The sequence below is a fragment of the Leptonychotes weddellii genome, chromosome 1 (genome assembly GCF_054177405.1).
Source record: "Leptonychotes weddellii isolate Sample4059 chromosome 1, ASM5417740v2, whole genome shotgun sequence".
In the NCBI taxonomy this organism is placed as follows: domain Eukaryota; kingdom Metazoa; phylum Chordata; class Mammalia; order Carnivora; family Phocidae; genus Leptonychotes; species Leptonychotes weddellii.
In genome coordinates, this window is record NC_138369.1 from 68,306,381 (window position 1) to 68,322,396 (window position 16,016).

Sequence of the window (16,016 nt, forward strand, 5' to 3'; positions counted from 1 at the left end):
ATTCCCCAAAATACTGGCTGCGGTATCCTACAACCTGCATTTTTCTTTGTATCCCCGACATTGCTATCTGGCTCCAAGACCCACCATCACTGTTCTCTTCCAGCAGGTCAACTAAAAGGTCAATGGCAAAAGCAAACCGCACACACAGATACACAGTAAATGTCTGTTGAAAAATAATAAATAACCATCTTTTGTAAAACACTAGTCTGTTAGTATAATAGTAAAGACAGTGGGCTTCAGATCAAGACAGGCAGGGGTTGTCCTGGCTCTGCCACTAACCGTGTGAATGAAAGCAAGATATTTAGTCTCCTACTGTTCCTTTGCTTTTGAAAGGATGGCTCCCTCATAGAGTTGATGTGAGCATTAAATGAATTAATACATATAAACAGCTTAAAATAGTGCCTGGCCCATAGTAAGGGTTATAAAATTTATGCTATTAATATTATCAGGTAAATGAGAAACTAGTAGGGCTGAATCAGGGTCCTGAAGCTCACCTCATCCTTTACTCCTGGACCCAAGACATGGAAATAAATTTAGGGGGTCTGACTTCCCTTTTCTGGACCTGCTGTATGACACCTTGTATACTAATGTCTCTGTCTCTCATGCTTCTCCCTACTCAATACTGAGCTCATGAAAGAAAGTGACAAGTGACTGCTAAGTCCCATCTTTCTTGGTTAATAATTCAGTAAAGAATAACTTCAGTTTTACATGTTCCATCCTATAACAACATCTTGAGACTGCACCAAGTCCAAATTCTCAGATGCTGTATAAGAGTGGCTTTAAAATTCATTCTCTAGAGGCACCTGGGTGGCTCAGTCATTAAGCGTCTGCCTTCAGCTCAGGTCATGATCCCAGGGTCCTGGGATCGAGCCCCGCATCGGGCTCCCTGCTCTGCGGGAAGCCTGCTTCTCCCTCTCCCACTCTCCCTGCTTGTGTTCGCTCTCTCGCTGTATTTCTAGATATCTCAAATAAATAAATGAAATCTTAAAAAAAATAAAAGGGAAGCAAATGAAAGGCTCTAGCAACATTTCGTTCCTCACAGTAACTGGAGGGGTGGAGCTATGACAGCACTTTCATATTGCCTAGTTGTCTAAGAACATTATACTCTTGCTTTCATGAGAGATTTTGCAGTCTGCCCCTGTAAAACACTTATAGAAGTGACTCCCAGCACTCAACTTAGTGATTTAATATTATACAAAGTTCATTAGTCATGGTATCTACATCAATTTTCTACAAAAGCTATTACCTTTCTGATTTCAGCCATTGCCTTCTCTCTCTGTAAGCAAAACACAGATTTTGCTGAAGATCTGCTATTTAAGAACCACCCATTTGTAGTATCCCGTAATAATTCCTGTCAGTGTAGGCTATCTTTGAGGGATTTAGTGGTTTTTGCTTTTTGCAGTGCTACAATGGTGGAAATAACTTATACTGCCCATCCCCATCTTACAGTGTCTGCTAATACGTAGGGTTGTTGGCTACCAAGCAGATTTAATTTACCCACTTCTCAGCTTGCATTAACCTTTGAATAAAAAAGCACAGCTGAGGCTGCTGTAAGAAAAAACCCAGGAATGAATAATTAAAAACACCTCTTCAGCCTTGGAAAGACGAATTCCTAACATTTGGGGAGATTTAATTGTGACTGAAGCATTAAAAAGGCTAACTGTATTCTTTATAAACTGAAACAAATGCTAAGGACATAGTGTGACTACAATATATGTAGTATATGAAAAGCAAAGCTCTGAAAGCACCCAGTAATCAATTCAAATGAAAAAAGTAAGAGTAGTCTGATTCTAAAGAAAAACAATTACTCCTGAAGATGGTCACTCGTATTGTCTATATACAGAAAAAACTGCTACTACTTATAAAAAGCTATTATACATCTGATACAGGTGGACTGGCTGGAATAGCATTTGAAGGGATAGACATGTTACAGCTGAAACAAAAGATTGAGAATAGAATAGATTACAGGAAATCCCTATCTTCTTTGAATCTGTCAAGTGCTTATGACAGCTGGGATTCTTCTTTGCTTTTGATGGATTTAATTTTCCGTTGGGAACCCAAATCTAATGTAGCTGTCATATTTATGTGTTAAGATCACTAAACAGTCATTACTATTTTGTATACTTGCTAATACACTGTTAATATCTAATATCATATTTGAACCAAAGAGTACCCTCTTTAGCTATAAACAATTATCTGTTTCTAGACCTTCACCAAAGGGCAGGACAGCTCCCTAAATCAAGGAGGGCAGTTTCCTCCCATTACTTACTTTAAAGTATGTATGTTTAATTCTTCAAGTTAGGAAATTTTTCTTGCACTTAATTATATTTTGCTAAATTTAAGGTCTTTTCCTTTACCTCTGTTCAAAAAACCATTATTGTCAGTGCCCTTCTCCTATAGACCTTTTAATTACTGGGAATTAGGAAGGTAGAAGCAATTTTGTGGCTTTTAAAATGGCTTTAGTTTCATTTATGCTTCTTTTGGTTCTCTGAATCTTCTCTAATTTTTGGTCTATCTAACTAAAGATGACTTTTTGTACATAACAGGTAAAAGGGTGACCAAATGAGAACAGAATTGGATTTGCTATTTTGGTATAGACCAGCTTCTCATTTGGGAGAACAAGAATACTATTTTTTTGTTCTTGTAGGTTATATTCTTAATATTTTCCTGTATCACATCAATTTTTTTTTTTAAAGATTTTATTTATTTATTTGAGAGAGAGAGTGAGACAGACAGCACATGAGAGGGGGGAGGGTCAGAGGGAGAAGCAGACTCCCCGCCGAGCAGGGAGCCCGATGCGGGACTCGATCCCGGGACTCCAGGATCATGACCTGAGCCGAAGGCAGTCACTTAACCAACTGAGCCACCCAGGTGCCCCCACATCAATTTTTGATATAAGAAAAGTGTTGGCTTATACTGAACTTGTTTCCTGCTGGGATTAAAAATTTTACAGTTCTATTTGTAGTCACCACTGGAAAACAGTTCTCACTACTCTAGTTTCTTCTGAATGTCCCTATATTCTTGCTACCACCCTCAAATTGTCAGATATTTGTTTCAATTTCCTTCGGTATTCAGTCTATTGTATTTTTCTCAGAGTTAGCCATTTTCTAACACTTAGTTTCATTCCAGCCCCAGCAAAATAAATGATCCCTATCCCTGGTTTCCCATAGGCCATGACTTCTGTCTCCGTGACAGCACTAACCTAGGCTATGTTGTTCTCAGCCTTCAGCAGACTGGAGTCCCTTGGGGGCAGGTACTATGTCTTACTCACCTTTGCATCCTTGTCAGCTACAATGGTATCTGGAACCCAGTACCTAAAAGAGCATTTTTGGATTCAATGTGATTTCACAAAGAACTGACACTTTTTTTTTTTTAATTTCTCCAAGAAGGACTTTGTTTTTTCTTTTTTTTTTTAAACAAAAAAAAATGAAAAGGAAAAAAAATTTTTAATTAACATATAATGTATTATTTGTTTCAGGGGTCCAAGTCTGTGATTCATCAGTCTTATACAATTCATAGCGCTCACCAAGGAATTGACACTTTTAACAGTGACCAAAAAGGGTTGAGGGCAGAGTAGATACTTAATAAACATATGGTTAACTTTTGGGGGGGGATGGGATTATATTTTATTTTAAACCTTTTAATTTTAAATAAATTTTAAATTTATAGTAACATTGCAAAGGTAAATAGTATAGTCCTCATATACCTTATAGCCAGTTTCCTCTATTATTAACATTTTACATTAGTATGGTACATTTGTCAAAAGTAATGAGTCAAGATTGATATATTATTATTATTAAAGTCCTTAGTTTATTTAGATTTCCTTAGTTTTTATCTAATGTCCTTTTTCTGTTCCAGGATTCCATCCAGGATACCATATTGTTTAGTAGTTGTGCCTTTTTATGCTCCATTCTTTTTTTTTTTTAAATACAGGCATACCTCATTTTATTATCCTTTGCTTTATAGCACTTTGCAGATACTACATTTTTTACAAATTTAAGGTCTCAAGTTAGCACCATTTTTTCCAACGGCATGTGCTCACTTCGTGTCTGAGTCACATTTTGGTAATTTTCCCAATATTTCAAACTTTCCCATTATTATTATATTTGTTATAGTGATCAGTGCTCTTTGATATTACTATTTTAGTTGTTTTGGGAGCACCATGACCACACCCATATGAGACAACACACTTAATCGATAAAAATTGCATGTGTTCTTTTTTTTTTTTAAAGATTTTATTTATTTGACAGAGAGATACTGAGAGAGCACAAGTAGGCAGCGTGGCAGGCAGAGGGAGAAGCAGGCTCTCCGCTGAGCAGGGAGCTGGACGTGGGACTCGATCCCAGGACCCCAGGATCGTGACCTGAGCCGAAGGCAGCCGCTTAACCAACTGAGCCACCCAGGCGCCCCAAAACTGTGTGTTCTGACTGGTCTATTGACTGGCCATTTTCTCTCTCCCTCTCTGTGGGCCTCCCTATTCCCTGAGACACAACAGTAATAAAATTAGGCCAATTAATAACCCTACAATGGCCCTATGTGTTCAAATAAAAGGAAGAGTTGCACATCTCTCACTTTAAATTAAAAGCTAGAAATGATTAAATTTAGTGAGGAAGGCGTGTCGAAAGCTGAGACAGGTTGAAAGCTGGGCCTCCTGCAGAAAGCAGCCAAGTTGTGAGTGCAAAGGGAAAGTTCTTAAAGAAAATTAAAAGTGCTGGTCCAGTGAACACACGAATGATGACAAAGCAAAACAGCCCAATTGCTGATATGGAGAAAGTTTTAGTGGTCCAGACAGAGGATCAAACCAGCCACAACCTTCTATTAAGCCAAAGCCTAGTCCAGAGCAAGGCTGTTAACTCTCTTCAGTTGAGAGACGGGAGGAAGCTGCAGAAGAGTTGCAGACGCTAGCAGAGGTTGGTTCCGGAGGTTGAAGAAGCCGTCTCTATAACATAAAAGAGCAAGGTGAAGCAGCAAGTGCTCATGCAGAAGCTGCAGCAAGTGATCCAGATCTAGATAAGATAATTGATAAAGATGGCTACATTAAACAACAGATTTTCAATGTAGATGAAACAGCCTTATATTGGAAAAAGATGTCATGTAAAACTTTCATAGCTGGAGAGAAAAAGTCAAAGGCTTGACTTCAAAGATTTAAAAGATAGGCTGGCTCTCTTGTTCCAGGCTAACGCAGTTGGTGACTTTAAGTTGAAGCTAATACTCACTGACCATTCTTTTTTTTTTTTTTTTAAAGATTTTATTTATTTATTTATTTGACAGAGAGAGACAGTGCGAGAGATGGAACACAAGCAGGGGGAGTGGGAGAGGGAGAAGCAGGCTTCCCGCGGAGCAGGGAGCCCAATGTGGGGCTCGATCCCAGGACCCTGGAATCATGACCTGAGCGAAAGGCAGATGCTTAACGACTGAGCCACCCAAGCGCCCACTCACTGACCATTCTAAAGGTCCTAGGGCTTTTACACATTTATGTTAAACCTACTCTGCCTGTGCTGTATAAATCGAACAACAAAGCCTACATGACAGCTCATCTATTTACAACATGTTTTACTATTTTAAGTTCCACTGCTGAGACCTACTGTTCAGAAAAAAATGATTCCTTTCAAATTATTATTGCTCACTGACAATGCACCTGGTCACCTAAGAGCTTGATGGAGATTTCCAATAAGATTAATGTTGTTTTCAGACCTGCTAACACAACATCCATTCTGCAGCCCATGAATCAGGAGTCATTTTGACTTTCAAGTCTTATTACTTAAGAAATACATTTTGTAAGGTTACAGCTGCCATAGATAATGATTCCTCTGATGGATCTGGGCAAAGTAAATTGAAAACCTTCTAGAAAGAATTCACGATTCTAAACGTCATTAAGAACATTCATGATTCATGGGAAGAGGTCAAAATATCAACATGAACAAGACAACCCTCATGGATGACTTTGAGGGATTCAAGACTTCAGTGGGGGAAGTCACGGCAGATATGGTGGAAACAGCAAGAGAACTAGAATTAGAAGTGGAGCCTGAAGACGGGACTGAATTGCTGCATTCTCATGTTAAAACTTTTAACAGATAAGGAGTTATTTCTTATGGATGAGCAAAGAAAGTGGTTTCTTGAGATGAATTTACCTCTGGTGAAGATGATGGGAAGACTGTTGAAATGACAACAAAGAATTTAGAATCCTACATAAACAGAGTTGATAAAGCAGTGGCAGGGTTTGAGAGAACTGACTCCAATTTTGAAAGAAGTTCTACTGTGAGTAAAATGCTATCAGGCAGCATTGTGTGCTACAGAGAAATTGTTCGTGAAAGGAAGAGTCAACAGATGCAGCAAACTTCACTGTCGTCTTATTTGAAGAAACTGCCACGGCCACCCCAACCTTCAATAACTGCCACCCATTAGTCAGCACCCATCAACAACAAGGCAAGACCCTCCACCAGCAAAAAGATCAACTCCCTGAAAGTTCAGATGATGGTTAGCATTTTTTAAGCAATAAAATATCTTTTAATTAAAGTATGTACATTGTTTTTTTAGACATGTTATTGCACACTTAAATAGGCTATAGCATAGTGTAAACATTGCTTGTATATGCACTAGGAAATTAAAAAATTAATTTGACTCACTCTATTACGATATTTGCTTTACTACAGTGGTCTGGAATCAAACCCACAGTATCTTTGACCTACACTTGTAATAAAACAAAAATTTAAGTAGAGAAAGTGAGGTGTTATGGAAATATTTGGTACTATCTTTGCAACTTTGCTGTAAATCTAAAATTATTCCAAAATAAAAGTTAATTTGTGCTCACTCTGGCATCACATATACTAAAATTGGAACTATACAGCGATTAGCATGGCCTCTGCACAACGATGCCACACAAATTCGTGAGGCGTTCCATATTAAAAAAAAAAAAAAAGTTAATCTAAAAACTGACACGCAAAACGACAAAAGCAATGTCTTTCTCGAGTTTCCTTTAAAAAACCTTCTATCCGTACAAATGTTCATCTTGCACAGTATGTTTAAGTTTTAAATGTTAAATATATGACTACTCATCTCTCTACATGGAAGTTTCCCCAAAATACTGCCAAACGCTTTCCATTAGCTACATTCCAGTTCTATTAATCACTCACCAAAAATATCAGTAAAATACCAACATTAAAATTACTTGCTTTCTGGGGAGGAGAGGCATAGGGAGAGGTGAGCGTGGGGATATTTCAACTAGATGTGCTCTAAGTGTACGAATTCAGTTTGCTTGATCCTTTGCTCCCCAGACCCTCAACCCCTCCATGGTATATTAGTTATTTATTCATGTTACTAAGCTCAGGGAAAGTGGATATACAGTAAAAGAAAAGTTAGCTGGGATGCCAATGGCTACTTTCCAGTGAATGAGATCATGACATTTTAGGAATCCAAAGTACCTTCTCAAACCCATCTCCCCTTTATCCAAAGACTATAGACAGGCTGTGTCATTCAAGATTTTGTTTGAAGCAAATACGTCAGTGAATTCAAGAGAAATGAAACAACCCCCTAGAAATAGTTAAGAAATAATGAAATCAATTTACTTGTTTATTTATTCATGTATTCAACAAATATATTCTAAGCTCCTTCTATGTGTAGGTCACATAGGTAATGCAGATTTAGCATCAAACAAAACCAAACTCTTATGTTCATGGAATTTATGAGAAGATAACACTAAGCAAATAAACACCCAGTTTGATCGTGAGAACTAATGGGGAGCAATAAAATAGGTTTGGTAAAGGCAGTGATTCCAAATTATTTTTATTTTTTTTTAAGATTTTATTTATTTGTGAGAGAGAGAATGAGAGACAGAGAGCATGAGAGGGAGGAGGGTCAGAGGGAGAAGCAGATTCCCTGCTGAGCAGGGAGCCCGATGTGGGACTCGATCCCGGGACTCCAGGATCATGACCTGAGCCGAAGGCAGTCGCTTAACCAACTGAGTCACCCAGACGCCCTCCAAATTATTTTTAAAAACAAAACAAAACAAAACCTAAAACACATATATGGAACATTTAGGTATTACTTTATGAAATTTATCTACTTCTATGAGTTGTATTTTCCCACTCCAAAAACAATCATGTAAAAGCTCCTAAAAATATATTAGCACATGATAGACTGTTTTCTCTGTGAACTGTAATATTTAGTTGTATGTTCATAGCTGGCTCAGGATTTGCAAAATATCAAGAAAAACTATCCTAATCCATGTAAGAGTTCTTTCTATTTTAGGTTAACAATTTATTCACTGCAAACACAATTACACTGGTTAGGACCAGAGCATGCTATATATTCACAATGTAATTTCTTAAATTACAATTCTGTTAAAGATTACACCTCTTCAGCTGCACTAGACAGAAAATGTTTTTAGTAAAAGAAATAATAAGGAATTTAACACACAAACTTCCAGAGTTAAATCAACACAGTTGGAAATAATAAACTCGGGAACTTATCAGTTAATGTCAGAACATTCCAATTTGATTATTCCTATAACTTTATGTATGATGTAGGTAGCAGCTTTTATAGTATACATAGATGTATTATAACAAAAGTTTATTAAACATTGAACATAGTAGAATGAAAAATCAAATGATTTTAGATTCATTAAATTTAAATTGTGGGTATCTTTTAGTGGTTTTCTACTGCCAGTTTCATAAATCTTACAGTATCAAGCATAATAAATATATTCAATGTCTTTGCCCATAGAAGCACTATCAGTATTAAGAAAATATTTGAACTGTCAAAACACCAACACTATTTCTTAAATTTCAAAAACAACAGCAACAAACAAGAACCTCTGAAGACAGGTAATAATCCCACCACATAGCAGACAGAAAAACCAATATCGAAAAAAATATGTTGGAAAAGGAACAAAAATCGACTTTACAAAGAAAATCTGTTTGCTGGGTTATTTAGGGAATGCAGAAAACAATATGGAAAGGGAAGGAAGAAGCAGGTGAACTTCAAATACTATAAAATAGATAACTCATATAGTGAATGGGAATCCTTGGGTATTCCATGCTTCTGCTTGGGTTGGCAGTTCATTTTGAAAGCCCAAAAAGTCACACAGAGAAAGTAATCCTCTAAGTTTAAATTTAGACTCTTATTTAGATGGCAAATGACAAATCAACTCATGCTTGTTCAAAAAGACTCAATTTGTTGTAGACACATTAAAAGTATTCACAGGTTCACCTCTGGGCGCCTGGGTGGCTCACTTGGTTAAGTGACTGCCTTCGGCTCAGGTCATGATCCTGGAGTCCTGGGATTGAGTCCCGCATCGGGCTCCCTGCTCAGCAAGGAGTCTGCTTCTCCCTCTCCCGCTCCCTGCTCTTGTGCTCTCTCACTCTCTCTCTCAAATAAATAAATAAAATCTTTAAAAAAAAAAGTATTCACAGGTTCACCTCTAATGCTCAGCTTGCCAACTTAGTGGCCTTGTACAGCAATTAAGGTAAGCAGAAGTTGAGGAGAAGGGTCTATGTTTTGGTAGTTACGATATCACATATAAGCATATTTCTCTTAGAATAAACATATATAAATGTGTTCTTCCTTTTACTAGAATAGTCTCAATGCCAGGAAAATATTAAAGACCTGCTACTATGTTTGTAAACTTGGCTCACATGGATTTCAAAGAGAGTTGCATGTCTAACTGAAAAAATCCAGCACAAAACAATTGAGATCTGTTTCCCTTTCATGGTTAATCACGCTTTAAAAATAAACTCTTGAGAAAGCCCAAACTCATATCTTGGCAGGTTCCTGCTCCAACATAAACCCTAATTGATTTAAGTTTTGATTTATTGATTAGAATTTTAAGAAATTCATTTTATTCAATTTAACTATAATGAAGTTACAAATAGAGACCAAGAGAAAATATATTAAGGGAGAACTGAAAAGAGAATGGGTTATTACTCTTCCTAACAATGTTGCCAAAAGACTTCACTTAGAAAAATGGTTTCAGAGACAGAAGCTCTGAGAATGCTTACTTTCAGGAAGTAAGAACAGTGAAACTAAGAAGCATACCAAGAACAGAAAAACCTAATTGATTGGCCTTTCTGATACTCTAACAGAGATATCAAGAGAGCTTGAAAAACATCAGTTCTCTGAGCAAAGCAATGATGACCAGATAAAAATATACCTCCCATGATGATAATGTAAAGGCAAGGAAACAAAGATAATTATCACAGGCTTACTCCTAAGAAGGAAACTTATGGGAAGAAGATACCAGAGGCTGGTGTGGACCAGAAAGGGGCCAAACAGAGAAAAAGACACTGAGCAAGAGAACCCAGGTCCCGGGTGGTAACCAAGAAGGTGAAAGAGAACACCTATAGAATACATACACTGGGTTGTATTAGAGAGGTTTTTAAGTGTATTACTAACCTTCTTTAAACTCATTGACAGCATTCATGAACATTAAAATGCTATGTTCCTCTGCATATAAGTAACAAAGGTAGATTTAAAAGCTATTTGTCTCAGTGGCTGGATAATTAACAACTATGTTAATTGGAATTTTAGGCATTACATCTAGAAAACAAAAAATAGTAAGATAATGTTTTATATTCACAATTTGCTCACCAGATAAATTTGTGGGTCTTCTGAGGTTTAGCCACCTGTTCTTAGGTAACGTTTAAGTACAGATGTATTTGTATAATAAAGGTCATTTGATTCTTTTGTTTCTCATTTATTCATTATAATTAATTCAAAGTCACTGTAACCAGATGCATGAGGTAAAGAAAAGAATTACACACACAGCCTTAAGAAAGAAAGAAAATCTTTTCCCAGGCTCTAAAGGGAAAAAAGAGAACTTGGAAAATTTTCCTAGGAATTCTCACAGAATTACTGAAGGTAAGGTTCTTTTCAAACATTTAACACTGGAAAATCTGTGTTTCCTTATTACAACTCACTAGACTGGAAAAGGACTATTTTATTTATTTCAGAGATCCAACAGAGCTTATATAATTATTTAGTTTTTCAGAGGGCTGAAGTCTCACCAATAAGGTATGGATCCCAAATATGGTGTGGATCCCAAAGGCTAGTTGTAGCCTACCTTTAGTTCCACTGCAGTGAAGAAAACAAAATGTCTTTATTATAACCAAGGGTATGTTAATTCATCCATTAAAAGAAAATGCAATGCTAGATCCTGGGGGCATGGTGGTAAGACACAGCTGCTCTTCTCGAGTCTTACCAAATAAGGGGAGAAGACAGACACGTTAAGGAACAATTACAATGTACTATGATAAATGCTGTGTAATAGGAATAAGTACAGAGTGCTTATGGAAGCAGAGAGAAAAGGTTCCTCAACCAGGTTTTGAGAGATGAGATCTGAGAGATTCAAAGAAGTTATCCAAGAGTAGGGGAGAGTGGAAGGAAAGGCAGGGAGGGGAAGAGCATAGGCAAAGTGCAGGAGGCAACAGACAAGAGGAAGTTTCTTGCAGAAAACTAGGCACTGTATGGTGCTATATGGCAAAGGGTGAGGCAGGAAAGGTAAGCAGGGCCAGATCACGAAAGCACCTCTGATGCACTGCTACACTGGACTTACCCTGAGGGCAATGGAATCACAAATAACTTTTAGAAAGAGAAGTGAATATGAACATATTTTCATTTTAGAAAGACCACTCTGACAGCAGTGAGGAAGGGGCTGAGACTGGGGACATAAGACCAGTTAGGAGGCTATACAGGACTCAAGGTAGAAGATGATGGTGGTAATGACAGTGCCCTGGAAAGAAGTCTGAATTCTGGAGCCAAGACACAAAAGGAACATGCTGAATTTGAAGGGCCTATAGTACGCCCAGGTGCCGATGCCCAGCCAAGTACGAAATTTAGTAGGTGAAAGAGCTGTTGCAGACTAGATTTGTGAGAAAACAGTACACAGTGCGTCTTCAGAGCCCCAGGAGTACATCAGGTTATGAGAAAACCAGCAGTGAAAACAGGGAGACATGAGGAGGATGTTCTTATGAGAAACACTCATGGACATTTAAAAGTATGGCCTAAGATGAGGAACCAAATGAGGAAAGTCAGGAGAGCATGGGATTACAGAGCCTGAGAGGAAAGCACTTGAAGGGGAAAAAAAGAAGTCAACAGTGTAACATACTGCAGAATGGCAGAGAAAATAACATTGAGAATGGTCCATCAGTTTCAGTGAAAACTGATGTTCGTGACTTTGAGAAGAGCAGTTTAAGTGAAATGTCTGGCATTGTGGGTTGTGGATTAAGGAAGGAATGCACAATAAACAAGATTAAAAGAGAGACAATGTGTTTCTCTTTCTGGAAGTCTGGATGGGAAGGGGCAGAAAGGAATGTGGCTTGAAGAGGAGGCAAGAGGGGATGGAATACGAAGTACGCAGGCAAGAGGGAGGATGAAATCACAGACAGAAGCATCGAAACTTCTACTGTGACAGGAGGGCAGTAGGAGAGAAGGAAGGGTGATGGAAGACTGAGGTTCAGCACAATGTTAGCATCACATGTGTGCAAACAGCACAGTTTGAGCCAAGACTGCCACCTTGGTTGTGTGACCATTGGTAAATCTGACCATGTACAAATCGAAACTTTTCTGGTCCTCAGTTTACTCTTAAAAAGATGAGGATGGTAGGTTAGATACCCTCTAAAGTGCCCTTCAGTAATAAAGTTCATAACTACAATTAGATCATAATCTCACGAGGGATTTTTTTGTGTGTGATAGAAGACTATAAAAAAAATGTGCTAAAATGTACAGAAATGGACTTACTTCTGTCTGATATCCACACAGTCGAAAGAGCACTTTGAACCAGACTTACACTGTAAAGTAAAAACCAGAATCACTGTGTGGCTCAGGCATGTAACATAAATATTCAGTCTGGCCTAGTCTGCCCAACCACAAAAATTGAAGACAGGTTGGTGTTTCTTTTGACTCCTGGAGATAATCAGGGAAGACCACGTAAATTGATTTTGAATAACAGAAAGCTACTGAAACATTCAGAAAACTATAAAGTTCTTTCTATAAAAGTATTTGAATGAAATCAAGTAAGATCTTACCTCCACTATAAGTTTTTAAAATTTCCTTTTTTTTTTATCATTTTCATTTAAATGCAACAAAAGTTAATTTCTTGCTCAAACCATTTTCAATGTATGCTGACAGAGTAGGGAAAAGGCACTCTGTTCTTACTAATTTAGAGACCCTATCTCTTTCCATTTAAATCAGAAGTTCTTAATCTCTTTTTGTTCCATGACTCATTTGGCAGTTGGGTGAAGCATATGGACCTCTTCTCAGAATAATGTTTTTAAATGTATTATATAAAATGCATAGCATTGGGGTGCCTGGGTGGCTCAGTTGGTTAAGCATCTGCCTTCAACTCAGGTCATGATCCCGGGGTCCTGGGATCGAGTTCCGCATTGGGCTCCCTGCTCAGTGGGAAGTCCACTTCTCCCTCTGCCTCTCTCCCCAGCTGCGCTCTCCCTCTCTCAAATAAATAAAATCTTTAAATAAAATAAAATGCATAGTATTACAAAAGAAATATATTGAAATATGGTTGTCAAAGTATTTTAAAATTTGGTGCTACAGATGTGCTTATTAGATTCAATGACAAAATTTAAACTAGTGAATCCAATAATTATTGTAATCTTGAAGCAGTGAGGCATAGATATTGAGATATCTGAAATAAAAATAATATGATTTCCACTGGTGTCAAGAAATACTGTGCAAGACCCTTTGCACCCAGCAGGCCAATCAATGAAGAGAATGTGGATGGTGCCTGGAAGTACTTTGTATTTCTGCCACCCCACCTCAGGGGCCAGAACTGAGTCACATGGACCACTACCTAGTGCCAGGAAACAGAATTTCGCCAGCTCTTACTCTGAAATCTCTCCAATTGTTTCATTTTGTTTTTTGGGGGGTAGGGGGGAGGGCTTTTGTCTGAAACTCGTTCTCTAGTAGATTCTTCAGCAAGAGCTCATGAGAACAACACTTCAATTCTTGGAATATTCATAACTATTTATCTGTGGTAGTTATACTTGAAGGTAAGTTTGGCTGGATAGAAAATCAGTAGCTCATGTTTTCCATCCTTGAGTTTCTTAAATATGGTACTTCATGGATTTTTCTCCAATCAACTAATTTTTCAATCTTTTCAAATTCTGATTTACGTTTTCTTTCTTATCCTATAGCATTAAACATTTTTTTCACTTTAAAATAAGTTTCCATCTACTTTGTAGACTTTTGGGGGCATGTTTGCATTGTTGGGACATTATTTTATTTTTTTCCTTAAAAATCTTTGCTTAATTTTGCCTTTAAAAAAAAATGAAATAAGTTTTCCTGTACTTTGAAAAGAATAGCCCAGGATAGTTTTTCCAACTTCATGATTCTAGAATTCTCTCTCTTCTTGTTTTCACAAAGTGATTTTTAAAAAATGGACTTCCACTTTGTGGGATTGCCTATGTTGTCATTATCTGCTTTATTTATGTTTTTTTTTAAAGATTGTACTTATTTATTTGAGAGAGAGAGAGAGAGAAAGTGAGCACAAGCAGGGGGAGCTGCAGAGGGAGAGGGAGAAGCAGGCTCCCCGCTGAGCAGGGAGCCCCATGAGGGCTTAATCCCAGAACCCTGGGATCATGGCCTGAGCCCAAGACAGACTGAGCCACCCAGGCGTCCCTATTTATCTGTTTACCTATTTACTCATTTACTGCTCTTTTTCATTTATACTGAATCTTCTTACAAAAAGAAAGCATTTTTTATGGTTTATCATTTTTAAGAGTTTTATATATATTTGTATATATATTATTGGAGTATAGTTGACACAATATTACATTAGTTTCAGGTGTACAACACAGTGATTTCATAACTCTATACATTATGCTATGCTCACAAGTGTAGCTACCATCTGTCACCATACAACACTATTGCAATACCACTGACTATGTTCCCTGTGCTGTACCTTCATCCCCATGACTTATTCAGTCCATAACTGGAAGCCTGTAACTCCCATTATCCTTTATCTACTTTGCCCATTCCCATACCCCACTCCCCTCTGGCAACCACCAATTTGTTCTCTGTATTTATGGGTCTATTTCTGTTGTGTTTTTGTTTGTTTGTTTTGTTTTTTAGATTCCACATATAAGGGAAGTCATACGGTATTTGTTTTTCCTCTCACTTATTTCACTTAGCATAATAATCTCCAATATGTACGTAATCTCTATTATATATATAGAATGGAATATTACATGAATCTACTTTTATATATATCCATATACATATCTCACATCTTTTTTATTCATTCATCAACCAATGGACACATGGGTTGCTTCCATATTTTGGCTTTTGTAAATAATGCTACAATACACACAGTGGTGCATGTATCTTATCAAATTAGCGTTTTCATTTTCTTTGGTAAAACACCCAGTAGTAGAATTATTGGATTACATGGTATTTCTATTTTAAATGTCCGAGGAACCTCCATACTGCTTTTCACAGTGGCTACACCAACTTACATTCTCATCACCAGTGCACAAGGATTCCCTTTTCTCTACATCCTTGCCAACACTGATTATTTCTTGTCTTTTTTGATACTAGCTGTTCTGACAGGTGTTAAGGTGATACCTTATTGTGTCACTGTGCCATCACCTGCTTTTTATCTGAACTTTTTCCTTCTCCTCCCCTATTGTCCCGTCCTGCTCAATTTGGATTCTACTTCAAGCAGCTTTTCTCCATAAGAAGATTTGTTTTGGAAGGGAGCTTTGGGTGCTTGCTTCAACAGTATATAAGAACCAGAATGACCCAACACCATCAAAATGAATTGCTTCTGGTCCCCTTGTATTCACCTATGAATTAGATCCTGCAAAAACATCCATCTACCATCTCAGCATCTACTCTGATTGGCTTAATGTGCTTGCCAGTGAGTAGCTGCTGACAATTTGAGGGATTTCCTACTCTCAGGGCTTTCAGCTGCCCTGTGTCTTTTCCTCTGCTTCCTACCACACAGTTACTGGGCCCATCTGAATCTTGTAGTTATTGGTAATTGGTCCTTACCTGCTAGTATTTGT

At 37.6% G+C, this 16,016-nt stretch overlaps 1 protein-coding gene and 1 non-coding gene across 4 annotated transcripts in view; one reads left to right on the forward strand and one right to left on the reverse strand.

Annotated features, from left to right (window-relative positions):
• UBE2E2 (ubiquitin conjugating enzyme E2 E2) overlaps positions 1–16,016 on the reverse strand; it is a 351,397-nt gene that overhangs the window by 84,091 nt on the left and 251,290 nt on the right. The window lies entirely within an intron of this gene.
• On the forward strand, positions 6,804–6,907 carry LOC115941570 (U6 spliceosomal RNA). Its single transcript, XR_004076304.2, has one exon. It is a non-coding gene; the product is annotated as a U6 spliceosomal RNA (small nuclear RNA).